At 37.7% G+C, this 27,898-nt stretch overlaps 1 protein-coding gene across 1 annotated transcript in view; it reads left to right on the forward strand.

Annotated features, from left to right (window-relative positions):
* The window catches only part of TENM3 (teneurin transmembrane protein 3), a 2,305,387-nt gene that overhangs the window by 49,539 nt on the left and 2,227,950 nt on the right, over window positions 1-27,898 (forward strand). The window contains exon 2 of the mRNA XM_055276480.2: window positions 6,537-6,574. The gene's annotated coding sequence lies outside the window, so the exon portion shown is untranslated. The remainder of the gene's footprint in view (window positions 1-6,536; window positions 6,575-27,898) is intronic.

Below are 27,898 nucleotides of genomic sequence, written 5' to 3' on the forward strand. Positions count from 1 at the left end.
TCCTTCTTCCCGGAGCGCTCTGCTGCCAGATCCTCCCAGGCTGCCTGCTGCTGCTCATCCACCCAGGTCACATCTTCTGAGTGCACTTTCATGGCCATGCAAAATACAATGGATTCTGTCACTCACACACTATTATTATACCCTGTTTTAGTTTATTCAGAGAACTCAGTACGGCTTTGTTCATTTTGTTACTGTTTTCAAAACTCTAGACTGAAGGGTCCGTGATGCCATCTTTCCGTGCATCACTTTCGTTGGTGCTCAGTAAATATTAATTAAATTAATGATGCTGGCCGGACGCTGTGGCTCACACCTGTAATCCCAGGACTTTGGAAGGCAGAGGCGGGTGGATCACGATGTCAGGAGTTCAAGACCAGCCTGGCCAACATGGTGAAACCCCATCTCTACTAAAAAAAAAAAAAAAAAAAAAAAATAGCTGGGTGTGGTGGCTGGTGCCTGTAATCACAGCTACTCAGGAGGCTGAGGCAGGAGCATAACTTGAAGCCAGGAGGTGGAGATTGCAGTGAGCCGAGATCGTTCCACTGCACTCCTGCCTGGGCAACACAGCAAGACTCCATCTCAAAAAAATAAAAATTAGAAACGGTGCTGTCCAGCAGTACACATAACTAGAAATGAGGCCTCAGCTGTTAGAAAGACTGATACTGAGGCTTACTCTAGAGGGAATAATTCTAGAAGTGAATTTAGAAATGACAAAATAGCAGTGTGGATCCACGAGATGGAGCTTCTTTCCGGAAGTCTGCCTTTCTGCCAACATTCACATGCCTTCTTTGATCCCTCTCTTCTTGTAATCCACTCATAAAAACAATCCTGCAAAGATATAACACTCTATTTATTTGTATTTATTTTCCAACTAGATTACAAGTTGCTGAAGGGAGAAGATTCTTGTTTATTGTTGTATCTCTTGTGGCATAGCCCTGGACCTAAACATGCTAGGCTTTCCTGTATAGCTAACATACTTCAAATTGGGTGCGTGGAGTTTGTGATAGCTCTTTGCTACTCACATTTTTCTTACTCTCTGATTTTCTGATGAGTTCTAAATAATTGAGGCCTTCTGGCATTTCATATTTAGAAAAATCTAAGCTTACATAATAAATGTTATTTGATAACTATTATAGCAAAAAGTAGAAAAATAGATTCATTCAAATCATTATAAAAGCTAGCCTATAGTGAAGGCTAATTATGAGTCAAGCGGTATTCTAACAGCTTTACAAAGACTGATTCATTTAATTATAACACAATAGCCCTATAAGATGGTGCCTATTATTTTCCTCCTTTTGCAGTTAAGGAATTAGTAGCAGAAGGAGATAAATGAGTTATTGAAAGTCACCCTGTAGTGAGGGGGTATTGAGATACCCTTTGAACCCAGGTAGTATGACCCGTGAGTCAGTTCTCTTAAATTCAAGCTATTCACTTTTGATAAACACTATGCAACTGATTTCTTAAAATTCTTTAAACCTTTCAAGTAACAAAATCCTTTCTACCTAAATGCAACTTTTTAAAATTCCACAAGCTGACTTACTGCTGCATACTCTGTACAATTAAACTTGTTTCAACCCTCTAATAACTTCAGTGATAAATAATATTTCTGCTTTATGCTATGCATGACAAATTCTTCTTTATCATCTCTAAAAATGCAAGACATTAGATGAATACACTAACATATCTTTTCACAGTAGAGTAGGGGAGGGTGAAAACCAGGAAAATAAGTTACTCCAATAATGCATTTTGGCATTCTAATGGACCATTTCCAGCAAAGAGCAAAATAGACATTATATAACATGCTCTTATTTGATATGATCTGATTAAGTTTAGTGATGATTACAATCTAAATAAATCAATATGAGCAAAATTTAAGAATAAAGATAACCAGAAAAGCTTTTAATTTTCCTTTCTATCAAAAGGAATATATTAGTTATTCCTAACTACAAAGGATCATGCTAATTTTCACAAAAGGCTTAAGATTCAACATATTCAGCAGCAACAGATTCACATAACAACCCATGAAATGCACAAATAAAAATCTACATTTAAAGAACATTAGAGGCCAGCCTGAAACAGAGAGAAATGAAAATATTCAGAGTCAGTGTCTTGCTAGGTAGCCGATTCAACTTTAAGAGCCATCTGGTCCTTTTCATGCTCCATATCCACTGTCCTCTATCAATGTAGACATGGACACGGTTTTTGGTCCCCTAATTAAGTAGAGTCAATGTGGAATGGTAGGTCAGTGCCACACAACCATTTCCATTTTGTTTTTTGACAAGATATTTCCCACCAATGATTAGGTTTCAAAAGGATCTTATATCAAGGCCAGCTAGTATATTCACTTTATAGATTTTTGCCTTATTTACTAAATCTTAACTTTCTAATATATATCTCAGATAATCAAAAGGAGAGATACCACCATTATTTTCCAGATAAAGAAACTGTGGTAGACAGGTATAATTTAAAAAGCTGTCCAGCCAGTTCTGTAGCAGGGATGGAGCTTCAAGTCAAGGAATTCAAGTAAAATTCTTCCTTACCATGTAGTAGCTGTAAGGCCTTAAGATAACACACATAGGATCTCTTAGTTGTAATGTCCTCAATTATAAAATGAGACTAATGTATATAAAAGTGCTGAGCCCAGTCTACTGAGTTTTTTGCTCAACTTGAAAAATCCAAAACTTAAAAAATCTGAAAACAAACTAATTATTTTCTCTTTCCCTAATTTTGCACCTGTTTTGTTTCTCTTAGGATCACTGTGTTAGTAAATGGTGCTTCAGTCACTTAAGCCCCAAATCAGAAAGATATTCCATAAACTTCTGTTTTCAGATGGTTAAAACTATCAATATGCTTTCCAGATACCTTGGGAGCCTCTCTCTTTCTTTACATTCTCATGGCCATTGTGTCAGTTAAGACTTTCCCCATTTCAATTGTGGGTTAATGTAAAGGTCTCTTAACCAGCTTGCTTCATTCAGTGTAGCCATCCGCCACATTGCTAATTTGATTATCCAAAACAGAAATATACCAGCCTGCCTTTTAAAAATGATCCACATTTCTTCCATTTAAAAAGTTGGATCATCTTAAAGCAGCATACTGATTTAGGCCTCCCAGAATTATTTGCTGCCTCCTTCAAAGTCTTTCTCTAATTTGGGCAAAGTGAGCACCCTGGAAATATTCCAGGCTGTGAGATTTCCCCATGTCTTTGACCTTTGCCTATCCATTTGTCATTGTCTGATTGTCTGATTGAATCTCACTCACTCTTTTACTTCAACCTCCAAATAACGAAAAATAAGTTACCTTGCACAGCCAATAACTCCTATGTCACACGCACACACACACACACACACAGACACACACATTCTCATAAAAGGAGATGAACTTACCCAGAGTATTGAACATGTCAAGAGAGGTGGTACATTTCAAAAATCGAAATGCCGATGCTCTTTTTTCTTTTCTTTTCCTTTTTTTTTTTTTTTTTTTTTCTGAGACAGGGTCTCACTCTCTCACCCAGACTGGAGGGATAAAATCATAGCTCTCTGTAACCTGGAACTCCTGAGCTCAAGCAATTCTTCCATCTTAGCTTCCTCAGTAGCTGGGACTATAGGCATGTGCCACTACATCCAGCTGACTTAAAAAAATTATAGAGATGGGGGGTCTCACTATGTTGCCCTGGCTGGTCTCAAACTCCTGGCCTAAAGTGATCCTCTCACCTTGGCCTCCCAAAACACTGGTATTACAAGCATGAGCCACCACAACTGGCCTCCCAGCTTTTTCTTCTTTATCTTTTTCTGTGGAGAGTTCATTTGAAGGTGAGTTTCTGAAGGGAAGGGTCTTTTGCTCCTCCTCACACTAAAATAGTGTTCACGCCTCACCCTAAAATATTTTCAAAGAGGACTTTGCAAAGCTGGTAGAAGAGCTAAATGGCCACCTCTCTTCCACTGTTCTTATGTCCATCACCAGTGCACTCAGGTTGAAGAGTTAAGGTCATTTGCTGCAGCCCTTGATTGGTAAGCTGATGGATAGGAATGTGCTTCTAACCAGAGAGAAGTTGGCAGCAAGACTGAGAAATGACAGCCCTGGCTTGTGCAGAATAAAGCCCAGATGTCACTTAATTGGTGGCCTTGATTTGGGCTATAGTCCAGCTATTTATAACCTGATGCATTAATTGCATACTGTTGTGATGTTACTTTGAGCTGTTTAGGGAAATGTTTTATCATAGTTGTTTACAACAGGGAAAAACACTAAAAATTGTCCACACTTTGTTTGTATAACACGTCACGTGAGTAGCCATCAGCTTTTAAAGCTCATCAGCTACTTGCATCTCATCCCTTTAGGTCATGTTGGGCAGCCTTAAGATGAAATGGTAACTTTTCCTCCACAGAGTGGTTGACCATATGCCCCTGGTTTGCCGAGCCCAGTGCTGGACCACATTAGTGTGCTAGCATCTTGTTCATTTACTTCCTTCTTTAAATCTCAAAAGTCTTCCAGTGTGAGCAATAAATTTTATGTCCACTCTATTCAAAAGAGGATTAAGCAGAGGTCAGAATTTGTCTCTGCAATGCTTGAAAATGGAAAACTGAGCAAAAGACAACTACAATATTGCAAAAGGGATCCAGCTTAGGATTCGAGGAAGATTATTTAATGAGAGGATGTTTGGGATTCAAAAGTTAGAGCAAGAGTTAGATTAGGGAAGTGACTTTCTCAGCTCTCACGTTTGCTAAGGTCCCAAGGCTGAGAAAGGAAACAGGGTTGCACATTTTAGCACAAAAGAAAGGCCGGTGTCTCTGCAGAATGATGAGTAAGGAGGGTGCTGGGGAAATTAGACCAGAGAAGTCAGCAGGGTTCTGAACAAGTCTTGGAGGCCACGTCAAGTGTTTTCAAATGAGCGATAAAAAAATGTTGCAATAGTTAGGTAGGATTGAAAGCTGATTATACCTGTTTATTAAAAAAAAACCACTCTTAACATCTGTGTGGATAAAGGATTAGGGTTGGGGTTAGGTGCATGAATAGCGAGAGAATTGTGAAGACTCTTAGCAAGCTAAAGTAATAGCCATTTTGAGAGATTGTGGAAATTTAGCTATCGTGGCAGTAGTGGGGGAAGAAAACTATTTTTGTTTGCTGGTGCAGTAATAAACTGTTTATTTTCAAGAACTAACGGAACTAAAACTTGAGAAATTTCTTTTGCCCTAAATGCTTCTGTTTATATCAAAGCACAGAGACATCTTGAAATCATCTCTGTAGATGGATGAAAATTTGTATTAATTGTTTCATTTACTATTAGTCAGTTTTGCCTTTAATTTCTTGAGAGGGCACCATCAGGGAGGAAATGCAGTTCCAAGGAGTGCAATATGAGAGACAGGGCACCGGGAGAGAAAGGTCTGCTCAGAAGCAGAGCCGTTCCCAAGGAGCCAAGAGAATTACCAGACCGCCACTCCATCCATCTCTGAGCACCCGACCCCTTTCTGAATCTTATTAGAGAGTCAGTCTAGGACTGGAGTGAGAAGCAATTTTGCTGTCCTGACAACTTAACACTCAAGTGAACTCGGATGAATTTGCAACGTCATCTACCTCTGTTTACAAATTAGTATCTACACTTATCAATTTTGCAAGCATTGGGATTTTACTTGTTTTGAAGATATAATAAAACAAAGTTAAAAACAATTCTCCGTAATTTGAGAAACTCAAATGTCAGCATTTGTGACCTACAGAGACAGCTGAAAAAAATGCATCTGCGTAGTCTTGCATATGCAAATAAAGCAGAGTTCCTAAGGAAATTATACTTGATAGTTTTGGTTTTCACTTCTGTGAAAACCAATTCAGGCCCTACGGGAAAGTAAACAATCAAAAGAGTTTCTTCTACTGCTGCTGTTTCTCCTTCTAGTTACCCAGTATATCCCTCCTTTTCTCTGATTGGGATGAAATGTTATATTGATTCTGGCCAGCTTGTTTCAAGTATAACTTTTGGTACACATTGCATGAAACCTTGATTTTACCTTATTTCATCTCAGTGATATTTGTGAGGTATTGTAAATAAATATCTCTTGGACGTTAATGCAGCACAGTGAAAAGTATATAAGGAACTCAAGTAACTAATGTAATATTTGAAAAGAGTACGTTTGATATTAATAACTTCTACCCAGTGATATTTTATTTTTATTTAGTAGAAATGAAATTCTCTATGACACCTAACGTTTAAATTTTCTGGAATAGACCTTAATTCACATGCTTCTCATTATAGACATTGAGTGGAGTATGCTCCAATCTATACCCATGACCCGGATAATGTGCCCTGTAATTTCTGTTTTTGCTCTCAGACATGAAACTCATTAGCTTTTGTGGTTTCAGTGCACATGCAATGAACAGAAAAGCATTTAATTATTACCACCAAGGAGGTGATTTTCTTTTTGGGTAAAAAAGAAATTAAATGAGGTCAGGAAAAGTTTTTTTAATGTTGTGCTGTAATTGTGCTTGGTATAACAATGCATCATTCTTTATATCATTTACTGGATACCAATAAATGATATGTTTTATTTTAACAGGCAATTTGCTGCCAGAAGTGTGTCTTCCTTTTTAAAAGGTAAGTGCCTTTTTAAGAAATATTATATAAAATTATCATCATTTCAGATTTATAGCTTTGAAGAGCCTATTAATTTTAAAGCCCCATGGCTGACAGCTGTGTTGTTCAAAGGCGAGGATATATAGTATTAATTATCTTAAGCTCCAGATTATCGTTCATGGTGCTGACATTAAGTATAAAGGACAAACTGGCACATTTTTCTATTTTAGTAAGAATAATTAATTAACCTGGTGATTTTTAAAAGAAATACCTGTTGAAGTAAGATACAACTAACACAGTTCAGTTTGATCACATTTGTTTCAGTTCTGGATGGATGTAGATAATTTTCATGGAAATTGCCAGTAACTTACAGTATGGCCACAGTTTGTTTCTGTTGTTGTTGTTGTTGTTGTTTTTACTGGTTTTTCTTTCTTGTTTGGTTAATTGGAATCAGAGAATGGCTTGTACATTTTGAAAGTTAAAAATATTTGTGTCTGAAAGATATTACTTACCAACAGAGACTGTACAGTTTTGACTAGACTACATTTATATTTTCAAATTTTGCAATGTATTAGTTTCAACCAAAAGTTAAATTTTAGAGCTGACTCAATCTAGTATTTAAGTTTTCAAGAATTCTGTGATGTTTAAAAGCAAACTAAATGCTTAAGTAGAGAATACTTTGTACTTTATTATGTACCCAAAAATGACTACTTCTTTGTGTTCTTTCTCAGCTTGTCTTTCCCTAAGCATTGATTCAGACAGTGAAAACATAGAGGGGTGATTAGTTACTGTATTCCTGGTATAGTTTTTGTTTCTCTAACAAGTCATGGTGAATGTCTTCAAAAGACACCCTTCTACAGCATCCGTGGCAAACATCAATCTCTATTACTGCTCTAGCTTGGAAATTTCTCTTGTTTATACCTCTTGGTTGAGTATCATCACCTTTTTACTTTTATACGTTTTGGATGCTGTAACGAGAGAAACTTCTTGCCTTTAGGGCATTTGAATTCAGCTTCTGATTATAATAACAGAGAAACTCTGTGTGTAATTATGTTGCCAAGATAAGTAAATTGATAAATTATAACTCTTTCCTCCACCTAATAATTGTTTATTTACGGGGTTGTATTTCTGCTATCAGGTAATGTTGGAGTATTAGCTTGATGTATTAGCATCATGCTAACTGTCACAGCTAGTTATGTAGTTAGCAAAGCAATGTATTTTACAGGCACTTTGCATTTTGAAAATAGCACGTCTGTTACTTGTAAATTCCTTCTCTCTTATGGTAGAAGCCCATAATTCTATTAAGTATGTTATGAAAAATTATGTTTAAAAGTACAATTCACAAACTCTGCCATGTCATGGAAGTTGGTAACTATGACAGAATTACAACAAAGTTCTTTTTATATAAGTTAATCTGAAGCTATGTAAATATGTGATGTACAGGTTATGAGAGCCATGGCTTAGACTACATTGCAGAAAAACAATCAACAAAAGTAAAAAGTTTAACCATTTTGAAAGTTTTTTCCCCCTTCCATACAAACTGTGTAGTAAAAAGTTTGTAGACTTTAGAATCAGTTAGAACTCACTTGTAGACCTACCTCCAGCTCTTACTTGCTCTGTGACTTCAGGCAAGTTACTTAACCCCTCTGAGACATTTAAATTAGTTTTCAGACTGAATATAATAATACCTATTTTGCACAAGTGCCATAAATATGCTGCAAGTGATTTGTTGGTTCCCTGCTTTCCCCTAAAAGTCAATCTCATCTTGTGTACACAGCCTCAGACAAATACCTTATTGCTGTATCTGATAAAACTATAATTTTATGGTAAGCTTGTCTCTTTTTTTTCTTCTATGTATATAAACTTCGCCTTGAATATACTAACCTGGTAGAATATTCACATCTACAAAATAGAGCATAATATCTTGCTAAACTCTGTATAAAAATGCTGCCTTCTGTTGGTGTCAAAGTGTACACCCATGAGATTGATTTACAGGCATTTTGTGAACGCAAACAACTCTCATTTTAGTAAACTCTTTATGAATCTTAAATACTTCTTTCCTTTTTTGTCTTCTCTTCAGTGCTCTTATTTAGGCTATTTCTGGTCCAGAGATCTAGTCCTCTTTACTACATACTAAAGTTTAGAACTGGGGCCCCGTTCTAGCTTCTTTTATTCCTCTATTTAGGAAAGCATCTCCTTGCAATCCTTTCTCTCCAAACTCTGCTGGGTAATTGAATAAATACACGACTGAAAATGTTTCAATAGCCTTTCAGGGTATTATTTACATTTTAATGAGCTTTTGTAATGGTTTAACCTAAATACAAGGGACTATGATGATCTCTGTGGTATGGGGAATAATTTGAGGCCCAAAGTTATTCCCAGGCAGCCCTGTAAACTTATAAAAGTAGGGTTGCTTCCTCTCCTTGCTTGTTATAAAGCTTCTACATGCATACAAGACTTCACGTAAATATTCTCTTTCTCTTTTTCCCCTTCCTCCCACTGCAGATACAAAATTGCAAACGGACATAAATTGATATCTAGTTCTCTGAAAATTGTGAACACATTATTTTAAATCTTCTCTGTACTATTCTCCAACCCCTTTGATTTTTCAGTTGCCTTCAAAATTTTGAGAATAATTTATGTGTTTTGCTTATCACAAATTCTCATACCCCTGAGCCAAACAGTTTTCTTAAGTTTGGGGGGGAATCATGACTTTTGTGTTTCTGATCAGGAAACAGAGAAAGACATGACTTGGCTAAACTTGGCAGAACATCGGTTAATACTGGGGTTTCTGACACCCACAGCAGTTCAAATTGTCGACGTCATTCTATCACGTAAAAGCAATTCATGTGCTATTTTTCTTCCATGGATTTACTCATGCATATGCAAATACCAGACAGAAGAAAACCAGACAAAATGTACTGCATGTGGTAATGTGACTCAGCTCCTCAATAGCCCAGCCCTCCCCAGGCTCCTTGCCAAAATAAACTCGGTGTTGACAGGGAGCTTGATGTGTTTTAATAGCAAAAAGCCAAAAATGAAGATCGTTTATAAGTGATAAATGAGAGATTCATTTTTAAATAGAATTATCTGCTTGAATAATGCAATGTATAGATGACATTAATAAAGTTCTGGGAAAAATGATAGAAGACCTACATGTCACATTTTGCCAGGCATAGTTAACTAATCCTGGTGACTAAGAAAAAAGGAGAATAGATTCCCCTGAGAACTTTTTAACTGACCCTTAAATGTCATTCCAAGTGCTTTAATAATAAAGAATTGAAAGTCTTTGACATTTGTTGATTTTTTATCTTGAAGTTTTCTGTTGATTTATTTTCTATTTTTACTGAAAAGTTACTGCTGGATTCTAGTGCTTTCAGAAAATGCCTTTTTTATCTCATCATATCATCTATGTGAGCCTAAATTTCTTATGGTTTGCCTCACTCTTCTCAAGCCAAAACCTACTAATTATACCTACCTATCACAAAACAATTTCTTCCCCAGTCAGACAAATGGATGTTTTTGTTTACTCTTTGCTTCTTGATTGTTTTGAATAATAGTCCTATATTAATTTTGATAAATCCACACACTGATGTTAAAATGACCGTAAAAGTAGCATGTGATGAGTTTATCTGGGCTTATAGGTCAGAAGTTGGATAGAGGTGTCCATTGTGAGCATTGCAACTATATGAGAAGCACTCAAATCTAAAGTTAACACTTCTGAATAAATTTTATTTTTTAGCGTGCAGTTTTTCCTAGAAGGCTGAAAAATCCAGAAACTTTTTTTTTCTTACATCTAGAATGTCCTGTCTTGCACATATTTTTTTAAACCTACATCATGTATTGTTGACTTCCTTGCCAAAGGCACACATGCATTTCTATTTCATTTTTGATAATTCTGATATTGTACCTAGTTCTCTTGAGCCATGGTACCTCTATTTCATTTCTGAATCAAACTCTATGCTTCTTTATAACTTCCAACTTTTGACATGTTTTCACTGGCAATTTGGTCATTAGCATATTTGTGAGATCTAACTTTATATCACTATTTCAGGTGAATATGTAAAGCACAGAAAACCAGATAAAATGTTGGGTTTCTTTAAATGAATTTCGTCTCTATAGAATAAAATTTAGCATTCGGCCCTTTTTTCCACATATCATCACACATTTACTTTTATACATTTAACTTAGACTAAATATTTTTGCTTCACACCACTTTAGAGAGTGATTAAAGTGCATGCTTGGGCCACCTTTTTCTCCTCAGAATTCCCAAGAACTAGTTTTCTTAATTTAAATAATTACAATAAGTACAAAACCTTCATACTGAAAATCGGTATAGATATTACAACTCGGATTGTACAATAAAATAAATATGAGCAAGCTTCTCTTTCCACAATGAACGTTCATTATAGAAACAGCATCAAATGTACCTCCTGGGTTATGGTGAATTTAAAGAAGATAAAATTTCGCCATCACCCAATTGTTCTGAGATATCTACAACTGGCATTCCAGTGTTCAACTGGACTTTTAATGCATTTATTTATACATAATCAATGTTATGGCACCTGTGCAGATATAGAATAATCTCTTCTCGTAAGCCGTTTCACCTTACTCGGTTTCCGTTACCTGTGGTCAACCATGGTTCAGAAAATATCGAAAGAAAAATTCCAGGAATAAACAAATTCATCCATTTTAAAATGTGTGCCATTCTGAGTAGCATGGTGAAATATCATGCCATCCTGCTCTGTCCTGCCCCAAACTTGGGCCATCCAATTGCCTAGCATAGCCACACTGTAGACACTACCCACCCATTAGTCACTGATGTGGCTGCTCCTGACATCCAGCCATCAGCACCATCACTGTGAGTCTTGGTCTGGGAACCTACGCTCATCCTCCTGTGTACTTTAAGCTATCTCTAGATTATATGTAATACCTAATACAGTGCATATGCTATGTAAATAATTGCTCTAATGCATTTTATTTGTATTATTTATAATTGTAAATTTTTAAATTAAAAAAAATTTTTGGATTATTTTCAATCTGGGATCGGCTGACTCCAAGGATGCAGACCATGTGGATGTTGAGGGTCCACTGTATATGGTTATAATTCTTCTAATTTACTATTAGCTATTGTTGTTAATCTTTTACTCTGCCTAATTTATAAATTAAACTTTATCATAGATATATAGATATAGAAAAAAACATACTATATATATGATTCTGTACTATTTTATTTATTTATTTTTATTTTATTTATTTATTTATTTTTTTTGAGACAGAGTCCCACTCTGTCACCCAGGCTGGAGTGCAGTGGCATGATCTCGGCTCACTGCAACCTCTGCCTCCCGGGTTCCAGTGATTCTCATGCCTCAGCCTCCTTAGTAGCTGGGATTATAGGCACATGCCAACACACTCGGCTAATTTTTGTACTTTTAGCACAGACAGGGTTTCACCATGTTGGTCAGGCTGGTCTCAAACTCTTGACCTTGTGACCCACCTGCCTCGGCCTCCTGAAGTGCCGGGATTACAGGCGTGAGCCACCGCGCCGGGCCAGCGTTGCTTACTATTTGTGGTTTCCGGCATCCACTGTGGGTCTGGGAAGGTATGCCCTCAATGAGATGGGGGGCTACTGTATTCCAATTCCCTTTCTTAGATATGCTGTTTTCCATCCTGCCCTCTGTCCTGAGAGGCATCAAGGTCTCTCTGGATCTGGATTTTGTCTGTTCAGGGAGAGAGATAGCCAGGGAGATGAGAAGGAGATAAGAGAGTGGGATCAGGGTTTCTTTCTCTGCCTCCCTCCCTCCAAGATCACCTCAAGCTGTCTGTGTCCCTTGGCCACAGTTCTCAGTTCCTCTCCAGGCACACTTCCCTCAGCAACTCTCTTCTGGGTTGTAGGAACGGCCCCTTCTCTGTCCCTGCCACCCTTGGCGTGGTAAGAATTTTCCTTTGGAACTTCTTGGGTTTTCAGAACATTCCACCTACACTTTTATCAGTGGTTCCTTTTTTTTTTTTGAGGCGGAGTCCCGCCCTGTCGCCCTGGCTGGAGTGCAGTGGCACGATCTCGGCTCACTGAAAGCTCCACCTCCCGGGTTCACGCCATTCTCCTGCCTCAGCCTCCCGAGTGGCTGGGACTACAGGCGCCCGCCACCGCGCCCGGCTAATTTTTTTGTATTTTTAATAGAGACGGGGTTTCACCGTGTTAGCCAGGATGGTCTCGATCTCCTGACCTCGTGATCAATGGTTCCTTTCTTTGACTGGCTGGGAATTATCCTAATAAGAAGGAGGTGCCATCCGTTCCTAGTTGGAACACTGACTCGTACTGCAGTACGTGGTTTTATTGCCTGCCTCTGATTCTGCTCTACAGCATGTCTTGAACATCCTTGCTTGTTGTTCGGTATCATTTTTATCACATTCTAACAGCTTCAGGCTACACGTGGACCACAGTTGAACATTCACCTTGTTTTCTAGTTTTCCCTCTTAGTGATAATGTCATAAGGAGAACCTCTGCACATATGTACAATCTCTATTAGGCCCTTCAGATAAGTTCCCAGAGGTGACTTAATGGAAGTATTTCCAAGTGGTAGTTTATTATTCATGCTGCAGATTTATTATCAAAGAAACACTCTACCATTCTTTAGCTGTGCTATCTCCGTATTCCCTCAAGCAGTTCTGCAGTCACTTTGAAAGTCCTACTGCTTGAAAATGTGAGACACTGGATCTCCAGGCTTGAGGATTTCGTCCATATATGTTCCAGGGTTTGTTTATGTGTTTGTATTGCCTACTTCTGATTTTGCTCTGCAATCTGTCTTGAACGTCCTTGCATGTTGCTCAGTATGATTGTAACACATTCTAACAGCTTCATGCCACACAGCTCCATCATAAGATCATCAACCTACTTTTCTTTCTTTTCATAATTTTTTTTTTTTTTAAGATGGAGTTTTGCTTTGTCACCCAGGCTGGAGGGCAGTGACATGATCTGGGCTCACTGCAACCTCCTGCTCCTGAGTTCAAGAGATTCTCCAGCCTCAGCCTCCCGAGTAGCTGGGATTACAGGCACGCATCACCATGCCCGGCTAATTTTTGTTTTTTTGTTTTGTTTTTTTTTGTTTTTTTTTGTTTTTTTTTGTTTTTTTTTGTTTTTTTCAGATAAAATCTAGCTCTGTTGCCCAGGCTGGAGTGCAGTGGTGTGATCTTGGCTCACTGCAACTGCCACTTCCCAGATTCAAATGATTCTCCTGCCTCAGCCTCCCGGTAGCTGGGATTATAGGCATGCACCACCATGCCCAGCTAATTTTTGTATTTTTAGTAGAAACGGGGTTTTGCTATGTTGGCCAGGCTGGTCTCGAACTCCTGACCTCAAGTGATCTGCCGGCCTCGGCCTCCCAAAGTGCAACCTACTTTTCTTAATTAGCAACAGGAGTTCCTTCTGCCTAGCGACCAGGCCATGTTTACCTGAGCCATAGAAGCCTTGTTACTGGAGGGCTGTTCTGTGCTGTGTAGGGCCATCTACCTAAATGCCTTCAGCTTGCATCTGGCTATAATTCACTCATCCTTTACACCAGTTCTTCCCCATTCAGAACACAAAAGCTGTTATCATTTGTCCCCTTCCCCCTCTTTTGTCCCATGGTTGTCTTCTCGGCCTTTGAGCTCAGAACTTTCTGTTGGGCCTCCTCACTTGTTCCTTGTCTGCCCATCTCTGTGTCTCCACAGTGATCTCAAGCTTAGCAGGGCAAGACTCACAATAGCCTCCTTAGAGGAGATCAGGCAGGAAAAAAAAAATTTGCTTACACCAGTATGGTTGGAACAGAGGGTATCTAAAGGAGAAGCAGAGGACCTGGGAGACTGGAACATACCCAAGAGCATTTGGGGACAAAACTATGAACCACATTCAAGTATTTGAAGGATTAAGGAGGAAACAGTGTCCTCTAGCAACTTCACATTTACTTAAGAGTTGAAGATTCCCTTTGATTTTTTTTCACCCACTGGCAAGACCGTAAGTCTGACTATCATGGCTATTGTTCAGACCAGGTAGACGTCCATCTTCCACTCTAAAAGAACTGCAGCAGTTGAAATAAATGGCAAATAATGCAAAAAGTCAGGCTTTTCCCTCCTTTTTTGTTAAATGGAATTATAAATTTCATACAACTCAAATATTCCATTTGTAACTATAATAATGACCTAGGTGATATAGAAATTGTCACCTGAGTTATCAGCATGTTCCTACATCTTGGCTAAAAGCCCAGAAAGAATAGATTTACAGAACGAAAATCTGGAGTGTTTTATGCATATTATAAATACTGCTCTCACTGAGGAAAATGTGTGTTTGGAGGCAGCAACTCTTACAAGGAAAATGTAAAATTTTCATATTCATCATTTAGTTGAAATTGTTCTCCTGTCATTTCTACCTCTGATTAGCCCAAAGAAAATTGATCATTGTTCCTGGAATACAAACAAACAAACAAAAATGTAAATACTTCTCTTTTTTTGTGACCTTCACTGTTTTATGTGTGTTTCTCAAATCTGATTTTCCCAGAAATTGGACAGCCTCAAACCTATTTTCAGGGGTTCATGAGTTTCCCATGAGAATTTTATGATTAAGTGTGCATCTCTATGTTTTTATTCTTCATTAATCTTTAAATATGTTGATATATGAACGCTAATAGGATCCTGATTAACCACCTTATAATAATGTGTACCATGCAATTTCAAATTGTACTGCTATAGTTTGTAAGAAACCATAAGGGGGCGGGGAGAGAGAGAGTGAGAGAAAGATAAATCCGTTAAATAAAGTGTTAACGTTAAGTTAAAACCATCTGAAGCCAAGAAAGCTGGAATCGCCTGTTTCACGTTGTTAGAATGCAGAAAATTGTTGGGAGAATTAAGTCATTACTTGACAAATAATACAAAGTGGAATTTATAAAAGTTTCCACTTTAAAATTTAGTAATATTGCAAGTGGCCGTTGAGTCCCCTCTAAACAACATTATCAGTGATAATATATTATGCCTCTTTTATTTATTTTTCAGACAGGAAAGTTACATGTTTCTAATATATATATTTTAATTGAAACATAATAATGATTGTACATATTTATGGGCTACAGTGTGATATTTTGATACATGTAAACAATATGTAATCAAGGTAATTAGCATATCAGTTATCTCGAAACTTTATCATTGCTTTGTGTTGGTAACATTCAAAATCGTCTCTTCTAGCTATTTGAAAACTTACAATAAATAATTGTTTACAATAATCACTCTATAGCTCTATAACACACTAGAACTTGCTTCTCCTGCCTAGCTGTGATTTTGTTTCTGTTAACCAACTTCTTTCTATCTCCCCTTCCGCTTACCCTTTCCCCCCTCTGGTAATCCCTATTCTACTATCTACTTCTACGAGATCAACTTTTCTAGGGTCCACATATGAGTCAGATCATACGGTGTTTATCTTTCTGTACCTGACTTACTTCACTTAACATAATGTATCCCAGGCTCATCCATGTTGCTGTGACTGACACGATTTGCTGCTTTTTTATGTAAAAAACTTGAAATGGTTACTTTAAGTGGTACTGGTTTTACAGATTTTTAAAGTTTGAGGGTACTTTTTCAGTTTTATAAGGGCTAATTTGCTGTTTCTAAGTAGATAAACAATATTAAGTGCACTTTAATAAAAATTAAGTGTGATAACGTTTTTGTGGTATTTTGTATATTCTGTACTAAATTTTGAGAAACAATTACTGTGGGTTATTCTCTCACTATCCAGGATCAGACGTATTTATTTTTGAATTATGTCTTTTCCCCAACACTATTTCTTCCATGTGTTCAGTTAGCCATTAAGTGTGAAGGTTAAATTACAGATGTATTCTTCAAAAGTAGCTCAGGGATGTCTGCAGAAGATGTGGCTATGGTACATACAAATACAGTGGTCTCTGGGTATCCTTGAGGAATTGGGTCTAGGAACCCCCACAGATATGAGAATCAAGTCCCTTGTAAAAAAAATGACTATTTGCATATAACCTATGCACATTCTTCCATATACTTTAAATCATTTCTAGATTACTTGCAATGTTACCAGGAAGTGCACAAATCTTGGTTCTTGTCTAATTTGGGAGAAAGAATTCAGCCAAGTGACAATTTAGCCAAAGAGGAGAATTTATTGAAGGAAAATAGCAGAGAGTTGATTTAGAGAGACAGGACACTCTGAAAGATGAGGCAGAGTGGGCTAGTGAAAGAGAATGAGCCAGTAGCAGCCCTGAGAGATCGGCATTCGGTTTTTACAATGTCAGATTTTTCTTGAAGTTTCCACCCCTGTCTTAAGTCTCCATCTTTTTTCTTTGTCTAGTTTTCTTGCTGCTGCCTTGTCTCCACCTTTTCCCCACCTAGTTCCCATCCCAGGTTTGTGGGATTCCCCCTTACTGTCAGCTGATGCACCTGCATGGGCCCGGTGTTGGCTACAAATTCTACCCAGTGGCGGTGTTGCTCATTACCGCCGCCCCAGGAAAGCCTCATAGCAGTTAAATCTGCACTTACTGTGCCTTTGTATATCTTAGGAGTTTCTCCTTTGCCCTCTTCCCCTCCTTATCAGCATTTAGGTAGCTATATTCTGACAAGTTAACTGCAGAGTGAGCAACTACTAGGCGTCTTAAGGGGTGTTTCTTTCTGCACAGATATTTCCGCTCATGTCTGGTCATCTCTAGCATGCAGGTTTCTGGTTTCTGGTGTCAGGTTTTCCAGACCTCCCTTTTCTCATGCCCTCCATGCCCCACTCAGGTCTAACTGTCTGCCTACTCTAACCATAATACCTAATACATTGTCAGTGCTATATAAACAGTTGTTATACAGTCTTTTATTGTTTGTATCATTGTGTTATTTTTATTGTTGTTTTTATTTTTTAATATTTGCAATCTGAGGTTGGTTGAATCTGAGGATGCAGAACCCATGGACACTAAGGGATGGTTGAATTTCTTGATAAAACATATATCTTGGCTGGGTGCGGTGGCTCACGCCTGTAATCCCAGCACTTTGGGAGTCTGAGGCAGGTGGATCACGAGCTTAAGAGATCGAGACCATCCTGGCTAACACGGTGAAACCCTGTCTCTACTAAATACACAAAAAAATTAGCCAAGTGTGGTGGCATGCACCTGTAGTCCCAGCTACTCAGGAGGCTGAGACAGGACAATTACTTGAACCCAGGAGGCGGAGGTTGCAGTGAGCCGAGATTGTGCCACTGCACTCCAGCCTGGGCGACAGAGCAAGACTCTATCTCAAAAATAATAAATAAATAAATAAATAAACAAACAAACAAATAAATCTTAACTACAGTGTCTAGTAAACCAAATGATACTACGCAGAGACCATAAGGAACCAAATGAACAAGTATGAGGCTTCACTGCGGGTCATGAAGGAGTTGGCATGATTCAATATCTAAGCAAGTTGACACTAGACTCTATGAAGATGTGAAGAGCTCTTCTACTGATTGCTGAAAGATCTGTTTGAATTACTAGGTTCCTCTTGGCCTCTGGTTGTACTAGAGGGAAACATCTGCAAGGTTCACATATTATTTCTTATTAGTAAGTGTGCCACATAATTCTTCAGTTATCTTTTTTTTTTTTTTTTTTTTTTGAGACGGAGTCTTGCTCTGTCGCCCAGGCTGGAGTGCAGTGGCACGATCTCGGCTCACTGCAAGCTCCGCCTCCCGGGTTCACGCCATTCTCCTGCCTCAGCCTCCCGTGTAGCTGGGACTACAGGCGCCCGCCACCACACCCGGCTTATTTTTTGTATTTTTAGTAGATACAGGGTTTCACCATGTTAGCCAGGATGGTCTCGATCTCCTTACCTTGTGATCCACCCGCCTCGGCCTCCCAAAGTGCTGGGTTTACAGGCTTGAGCCACCACGCCCGGCCATCATTTTTTACCTTAACAATGCAATATGTGTCTAACCATTTTGCCTTCATTCTGCCAATCTATTCCATACTATCATTCTTGCCGTTGCTAAAGTAACATTTACAAACATTTTTTTCACTGCTCAACACCTTCCAATATTTTTATGTCCAGAGTTCTTACCATGGCATTCAGTGCATCTCCTCCTTAGCCTGCCTTTGCAAACTTACCTCCTAATCCCTTACATGACCCTCTCTTCCAGTAAGTATGCTGTACTCACTGATGCTCAAACGTAGCTTGCTCATTTCAGCCTGTCGTCCATGAATCTTACTGTGCAGTCTCTAAATCTGTCTCCCACTTCTGAACTCCTATTTTAGATGGGGCATGAATACTAATTTTTCATTGAACTATATTTTCGATATCTGAAGATGTTTCCCATATTCCTCTGATTAGATAACAATCTTCCTTGGGGTGGAGTTTTATTATATGTAGCCTCTAGTGTGGTGCTAATCCTATCATAGCACTCAACATTTGCTGACTTACTCTAGTTTGGATTTTACCTTTAGTTTATATTAAAACTATAAACTGTTAAACTATGTTGCTTTATGCCATGTGACAACATAACAATTGATGCTATAACATAACAAAATAAATAAATAAAGTAACCACAACAAAACGTTTTGGCCAGAAGTAAGGAAACTAGATTCTAATCCCTGTGCTGGGTCCAAACAACCTGCATATTATTAGAATATGGGTGTTCCTTATATGTAAGCAGCTCATTTCAGGATCTGAGAACTACTGAACTCTACATCTAATTTATCTAATGCTCAGCCTTACCCTAAGTATAAACCACACAAATGTGGAAAAGATACTTTGCAAAACTAAAAATTCCTAATTATAATATAGTATAATTAATACAACTAACTAATTCTTCGAAACAGGGAGTTTATTTATTTGTAGATATAAATCAAGATAACTTCATGCATATTATAAAAATTACACACTGCAATCCTGACATAATATATTTTTCTTGTTATCCAAAGGGAAAACTTAGCTCCTTAAAATTTATTCACATCTCACCTCTGTGTATTATTTGAGAATGTAGGAAATGTTGGGCAGATGGAGATCTGTGGTGCAGTCACTGAGTCAGTACAGAATATTGTCTTTGATGGTGGTACAAAGGAAAATTTTATAGGAGAGTATGGTTGCTCATGTGGACGTCAACCTTCAAAACTCAGAAAAGTTTGTTCCTCTTCCAAAGCCACTGGGATCTCAGCGGCAGACTGACACTGATTTTCCTGATATTGAAGAACAACAAAGGTAGATTGTGTAATGTCACGTATGTTCTCAATATGCCCTATTTCAGCCTGCAGTTGTGGCTCCTCTCATAAAACAAACACCTATGGAAGCTGAAACTATGGAAGTTTTACTGCCAAATGGTCGTTTAACTAAGAAAGAACCACTGTGTTCAGAGAACGGGGTAGAACAAAAATGAAACTCCTATGCAATTAGTTCAGAAGCTTTTAGAGAATGACACTTTGAAATACTTTTTTCAAACACAAAATTTCCAGAAAGGTTTTAGTAAGTAATTTTATAGTAGCACTTTAAACAGATCATTTACGCAGATGTAAATGTACATTCGAGGGGATATTGGCCTTTATAATTAGATTTAGCCCCAGGAACGCTACAGCCTCATCAACATTCTTACAATTCAACCATAGACTAATAAACATATATTTATTTGTTTTGACATGTTGGGGACTTTTTCAATTCATTTAGGCAACAAAATGCACATTCTTAATTTCTTTCTCTCTTCTTCAGGAGAAACCAAAGATAATAAAACTGCTATTTCGTTAGCCTCTACTCTTTATAATGCCGCCTCTATAAACAACATCCTTATTAGTAAAATATACAAGTGCCCTTAGGGTAGAATCAATGAATATTTATTTAGGAACTGGCTTTTGGCCAATTTTTCTGTACCCTAAAGCATAAATATTATATACCAGGGAAGTTCAATTCCCATGTACTTAGGATTTTTTTTCTCCCCACATTTGTGAAAGGCAGAAGTATCTGTGCGACACTTTCTAAAACTCATTTGTCAAAAGGTTCACCTGTGGTTGGGAGTTAAAACAGGCATTTCTAGTTCATCATAAAATGTTAAATAAGTATAAATTCTGGTTAACTATCTTAAGTTAAATAGCTAAAATACAGAGAAGAGAGTTCTCATTATCTTAGTCTTCTAAATTTTGAGCCAGTGGCTTTAAGAAATAGTAGGGGGAAAGTGGTTAAAACGAAAACATGTATCCCTGAAGTCAGTCTTTGAGACAGAGTGTTGAAAGCTGGCAAGCAAATTTTTTCAGAACATTCTCTGTGTTGTCATTATGTTTTCCTGTGGAGAATGTTTGCCACACCTCTCAGCAGAATCACTGTGATTGAATGAACAGGTAAGTTGAATTATGGATGTTGAAGCCACATCTTGCTAAAGGGAACCACAGTCCTAACAACTCCTTGAACAAAATGCTAGGGCTGCTCAATAGAATAGAATTCCCATATTACCCATTTTTTTATGACTCTCCACTGTACTGGGCTGTAGGCAGGAATCACGTCTCTAAATCACTTGAAAGTAATGAGGGACAGCTTGAGAAATATTAAATTTTTATCACTTTCAATTCTCTGCTACTACTTTTAACAATTAATTTGTATTTGTGTGTAATACTGATCCCTCTTTATGCCCTTAATGTTTTTATTAAAACATAATGTGCTCATAAACACAGAAACTAAATCTTTTTGATTTACTAATTTATTTTTTAACAAATGTTGTACGTAAATAGGAACTTCATAAACCCTTGTGATTGTTATTAAACATGTCAGTCTTAATTGAATGTACTCTTTCTTCCTTTGAACTTGAAAACACATTCAAACTGTCTTTCATGATACTTAATGCAGTCTGCTTGGTATTACAGTTATTTGGGAATAGCCTTTCCTACAGTATAACACCAACTATCTAAGTTCTACACCAACTACCTGGCTCGTTTTTGTCAAATACACAATCGATACTGATTGAATGATAAGTAATTGTTGCCAAACAGAATTCACTACCAACATAAACCATGGACTTATACATTCTCTAATACCTTCTTAAATTAACTCTAGCTCTGCAGCATAGATAAATATTCCTAGAAAAGCTGGATATGGAGATGTGAATAAAGCGTGTGCAGTAAATACCAATGTTGGGAAAAAAATTCTGTTTCAGAAAATCAAACTACCTGTAGCTAGTTGGGGAATGATGAAGAAATAGAGAAGTCTTTGTGGGGTTTCAGGAGCTGTTTGATTCAATAAGTCGGTGAGTAGCCTGCCTGACTGGAGGAAGCCAGATTGACACGTAGTGACTCCAACCATCCAACAAGTGTGGATTGACCGCCTACTGTGTTCAGTGTGACATGGAGGGGAGATGAATTTTTAAGATGAGAGAGGAGGCCGGGCACGGTGGCTCACGCCTGTAATCCCAGCACTTTGGGAGGCCGAGACGGGCAGATCACGAGGTCAGGAGATCGAGACCATCCTGGCTAACACGGTGAAACCCCGTCTCTACTAAAAATACAAAAAATTATCCAGGCTTGGTGGTGGGCGCCTGTAGTCCCAGCTACTCCGGAGGCTGAGGCAGGAGAATGGCGTGAACCGGGGAGCTGGAGCTTGCAGTGAGCCGAGATTGCGCCACTGCACTCCAGCCTGGGGGACAGAGCGAGACTCTGTCTCAAAAAACATAAAAATAAAAAAATAAGAGAGGAAACTCATAACCCTTCAGGGATGTAAAATTGAGAGAGAATGGTAAGATAAAAGAAAACCCAACATTATTGAGAGGTATGGTGCTTAAAGCCACTGCCGAGAGATTTGAATCATAGAATCCCAGGAAGCCAGAGGCTTGTGGGCAATATACGAAATGAGATAATGGATATGAAAATGCGTTGTAAACTGCAAGGTGCTGTAAAAATGTGAGATATAATCATTATGCGGCTCACTAGAAAGAAGTTAGAATTTTCTGGCTAGTCCTTTTGAAATGATGTATGAGTTAGCCGCAGGAGATAGAGGGTATAGATCCAACCACCAGGTGGATAATGGCTGGTTAAACTGATCTGAGATACCAAAGGGAGCAGGAAATCAGAGGTTGTTAGTAAGAATTTACATTTTCTTCTTATTAGGCCTTCAAGATTTCCTACATTGGTGAACAACAGGAGTTCATATGTGGGTCATAATACTAATGACTTATTTGCAAACAATATTCCCACAGTCATTGTTATAAATGGGGGATAGAATTTTCAGCCTATCCACAAGGCAGGTTAACACTGTCATATAAATCATAGTATCTGTATGTATATCAATTGTAGTCACCAAGCTTTCTTGGAACCCTATTGGTAAAATGTTTTGAGAATACATATTCTATATATTATAAATCCTTTGCATGTATTGTATCCTAATATATTGTGTGCATCATAACACATTTGTAAAAATAGAAAGTCAAAAAGATAGGACTGAAAAATAAATAAGCACAAATTAAAGTTCTACCTTTTTTTTTAAACTGTACTCCAAGGATTATCTTGTGCACCCAAAGTTTTGTTTACACTTCACTTTGATGACTTGATTCACAATGCACCATAGCACAAAACCATCATTTGTCACAATAAGGATATTTCCATTAGAAAACCTATATTCATTTCTTGCTGAGGATGCCCAAAATATATTTCTTTCTGCAGCATTCCTGACAAGCAAACACTCTCCTCCAGACATTCCTATCAGCTTGGTGAGCACATGGAAACTACTCCAACTTTTAGTCAATTCTGTGGTTACAGGCAAGCCCTCCAGCAAGATGGGGCTTGGGGGCAAAAAAAAAAAAAAAATGAAGAGTGAGAAGTCAATGAAATGCTTAAGTCATAGCAGGAGACTTAAAAATTTCACTTGTTTTCATTTGTTTGTCCTTCGTGTTGTATGACACCCTTAGTCTGTGTATGTAAATACTATGTGTAGGCAACTTACCAATATATTATGGATTTACTTCTCTAAAGAATGGCATTAGCACAATACAGTATTTAATTTATTCTTATTTAGATTTTGCATGTTAGAAACTTAGATCCTTAATTTTTTATTACCCCTCTTTATGAAAGAAGCTTATCAAAACTCTTACTACACATTTAGTGCAATTTACACTACTTCCCAGTGTTTTGTATGCTTGATACCGCACTTTGCTTCTAAATCATAGCTCCTAGAGTATACCTCACTTGCATGTATAATTATAATACATCAATGTTTTTGATATACTAGTGATTCAAAGCATGTGTTCAAGTGGCAGATTTCTCACTGATTATACACACCCATTCTATTCAAAGAGTGTAAGACACAGAGCATTGTTTCTTAGTATAATTTAAAAATTAGAACTGTATTCAGAAGTTGGAGAAATCAGGGTAGGTAATACCCAGGAACTGACAACTAATTAGACCTCCTCATGTCGAACTGGAAGCTAGAGTAAGTGTCAAAAATAGGTACTATGAGAGTTTGCAAACAATGCCTGGGAGAGACAGGTGTACATATTTAGTCTAAGATCCCATAAACTGGGCATATTGACAGCCAATATGGGGGAACCCTCTAGTCCAAGCTACTAGTATCAGGGTCAGGAAACAGAATGTGTCCATTTCTTTATGGGTCGAGTTAGATTCCTGAGGTTAACTGGGGCGGTGAGACAGAATACCCTGGCAGATCCTTGCTATGGTTGAGAAGAAAAGATCAAGCCACCTCCACCAAACTTTTCTAGGGTCATTCCTATATTGTAGATAATTACCATTCTAATCTTTATATTATCAGTAGGGTTAAAGCTGCTGCAGACTAGGAATTCCCATGCTTTTTGAGAGTAAGCAATTCCCAATAAGCTTGCAGAGTTCTCTGCCAGAACTGAGACCTCCTGCAGTCCAGAGAGAGGAGTTGTGGACATATAGCAGGGATGCTTGTTCAGGGCCTGCACCCTCCCTTCTCAGGGCATTTTGTCGCTCTCAAACTGGACCCATGCCACGTGCTTTTCTATCACTTGTTTTTAACTTTTTGTTTGTTTGTTTGTTTAGTACCTTATGACTAGGCAAAAATGAAAATACACAAATACACTAAGAGCCTCCTAATGGATGGTTCAAGAATTGCATCAGGAGATTGCCTCACCAGGTTCCTGGGCTCTCTTGCTCCATAAAGCAAAGACCACAAAGGTCCCATCTGGGGCTCCACATTGTTATAACTTCTCACACAGTCCCTTCAATGCATACTCTACTTGGAAAAAAAAAAGAACTGTATTACTGCTCCTATGTTTCTTTGAGCATCCTTCTGCTTGAAGTTTAAATGTAGCTCAGAAAACTACCATTTTCAGACCTTACCTCTATCCATCTCATGACTTTACTGCTAGATCCAAATGAATCAATAGTAACCATCAAACTATCCCATGCATCAAACAAGTAACCGTAGGAATCACAAAATATAGCAGGAATAAATGACAGGCAATGCATGTTTTACAGCTCATCATTTAATGCCTTAACTACAGTATGCACTCATTTAAAGATATTACTTTGCTCTAGCAAACAATAAAAGCAACTGAGTACTTATTTGCTTGTTGCCAAATGCAGTGATCCCATCAGAATGATTTAAGGAGACACAATTGCAGCCCATCACTGACAGGGCTTATTTTTTACACACTGGAGAGAAGTGGTCAATATCATTGCAGAGAAGCATCATTACACATGACTAACTAGCTGGGAAAATAAAAACAAATGGGGAGGGAGTGACCAAATAATCATGCAAGGGTAAGTGGCAGATTTGGAGTCTATCACGTTTGCTTTGGGGAGCTAAGGGGGAACTCTACTCCAATAATTCGTAAATAAAGGAAAGATTTCCCTGTCACTTATTTAATAATCATTGCTGGTGTTATTTATTGCTATTTACCAGAAACATCAATGCAAAAAATGCTGAGCAGAGGTTTTGTCTGCATAAATCATAGCCACATTGTCTCTAAACCATGTCCTAAACAAACGCTTCAATAGTATCTTTTTGTGTGTCGGGAGGATAGGATGTTACGGTCAGGATTAGAGATCTGGGGTAGATTTTTAGCGTTCTCAACAACAGAGGCTGCCATACATACCTGGCTGTGGCTGAGAGGAGTAGTGCCTTTGTTATCCCCCCACCCCCTAGATTAGACAGGTTTATTCGCTGAGTCATTATTGTCTCCATTTATTTCAATAAACACACATTGAACCCATTCTGTGTGCCAAGTATATTTGTAAGCCACAATTTCCTGCCCTCAGAAAGTTCATATGCAGTTGTCTCCACAGCCTTCGGGCTCCTGTTTGCACCATGAGAAACCTTGTCCAGCCTGGAAGGGTCACAATGCCTGCTACCATTCCCCCATATTCTTCTCTCTGTTTGTACAAAGTCGTCTCCGAGACTGAACATTGAATATGCCTGCTAACAAAGTCTAAATCATAGAAACAATGAATAGTTATTAATTTAGAGAATATTGACTTGGGCTTTGGTGGCATCTGAGTTGGAGAAAAGATTATCTGTCTTTAGATTTTTTTTTTCTTACAGAAAAAAAATGCATGTCAAGTACTACAAACTACTGTGAGCTCTGTAAGCAAAAATACAAGATACAAGAATGTCCTATGTTATTTGGCCAGCATAATTAATTTAATTATTTTCTAGTAACACTGATATGTTACCAAAGTAAAGTAAAGAGATTAAACTCACTTGTTCTCCTGCTGGCATCTTAAATGCATCTCTATGGTAACAGATCTATGACGGTGGCACCAGAAGATAAAGCCAATTAAGATAAACAATGAGAGATCATTGCGCACAGATCACTCTGAGCATAAATTTTTAGGAATTTATTGGTATTATTGGGTTGCAAATAAGTCACTTGAAAGTACTTGGTAAAAATCCGAAACTTGGAATGGTTTGAAACATAAGCTTATTGGATTTATTTAAAGCCTCAAGATTCTACTGTAAAGAGCATCCTATTCAAACCTACGATTTAGAAATATTATGACTTTGACAAGAAGTTTTTTGTCCTTAGTCATATTTTTTTAATGACATCTAAATTGTCATAAAATTATCTTCTAAAATAGCCAGGAGTTTTCCTAGATTATAAAACTATTTAAAATTTCTTATATCATTATGGAATTATAATATATGTATAGGTTTCTTTATTTCTGTTTAAATATTTTATTATACACTCACTTGTTCCTTAAAAATATACCTTTTCTTTATTTCTACTAATGATGTGTCAAGCTATATTAGAAATTTTGGGGAAAATTTTTATATTTCATTTTGCTTTCAAGGCTCACGTAATTTTAAATAACTGTATTCAGTTAACATGTATGTGTAACACCCTACTTTAATATTAAGCTTAAGAGCAGAAGAGCAAAAATATCTCCCATTTAGGTAGGAGTTTTACTTTACATGTAGGTATCAGTTGCCTGCTTGATACATTTTTGTCCTTTTCAATCTTTTATTCTTCAGTAATATAGATTCCAGACTTCCTGATAGCTCCTCACATAATTAGTTAAAACACTTGTATTAGAAATTCGTTTCTTGCAGAAGTCTACTAAGACTCTATCACTTGAGCCAACCAAAGAACATTGAAAGGTAACTTTGGGCGGAAAATGAAACTGTGATTTTTATCAGTAAAGGGATATAGAAAATACTGTTACACTGATCATTCTCTAGATAATTCAGATTGAGAAGTTGGCTTTTTAAATATTGATAATGGTTTTTAACAGCAAAGAGTTCAATTTACAATAGAGTAAACATTTAAAATGTACTTCTACTAGGGAAATCAGTTGAGTGCTTTTCAGTGTGAAGCGCTAAACTAAGTGACTTAAATATCACTTCATCCCACCCTCATAGAAGCTCTGAGCTAAGAACTATTGTTGTCCTCACTTAATGGATGAGAACGCTGAGGCTTAGTGAAGGTACAGACCTTGCTAAAACTTGCAAGTAAATTACAGAATGGGGATTCTCACCAAGGCTGACTGAGATTAAATCTAGATTTTTAACCCGTATACTAAAAACTGTCCATCAATAAAACATTATTGTTTATGTGACTTACATGTTTTTCATGTATGGGAGTTAATTTTGTCATGTAGTAAAAAAAGTTCTGGATTGACGTCTGCTTTTATTCTGCTAATTCCAGCTAACATCTTGGTTTCTCTTTCTTTATCTATAAAATGAGGCTGCAGTAGCAGCTTCTCTCGGATTATTTCTCCCCTGACAGATTCTGTGTAAAGGCATTTGGACTATGAGTCAGTAAGCTTGGCAGATACCTCAACAGAAACAGAATTTAGCAATCCAACGTGGAGGAATATTACAAACTTCTCAGGAAGAGAGGGAGGAAAGAAAAAATTCAGAAAGGAAAGGACTTATTAGGATGTCATGAACCAAAACACC

The sequence above is a fragment of the Symphalangus syndactylus genome, chromosome 4 (genome assembly GCF_028878055.3).
Source record: "Symphalangus syndactylus isolate Jambi chromosome 4, NHGRI_mSymSyn1-v2.1_pri, whole genome shotgun sequence".
NCBI lineage: Eukaryota > Metazoa > Chordata > Mammalia > Primates > Hylobatidae > Symphalangus > Symphalangus syndactylus.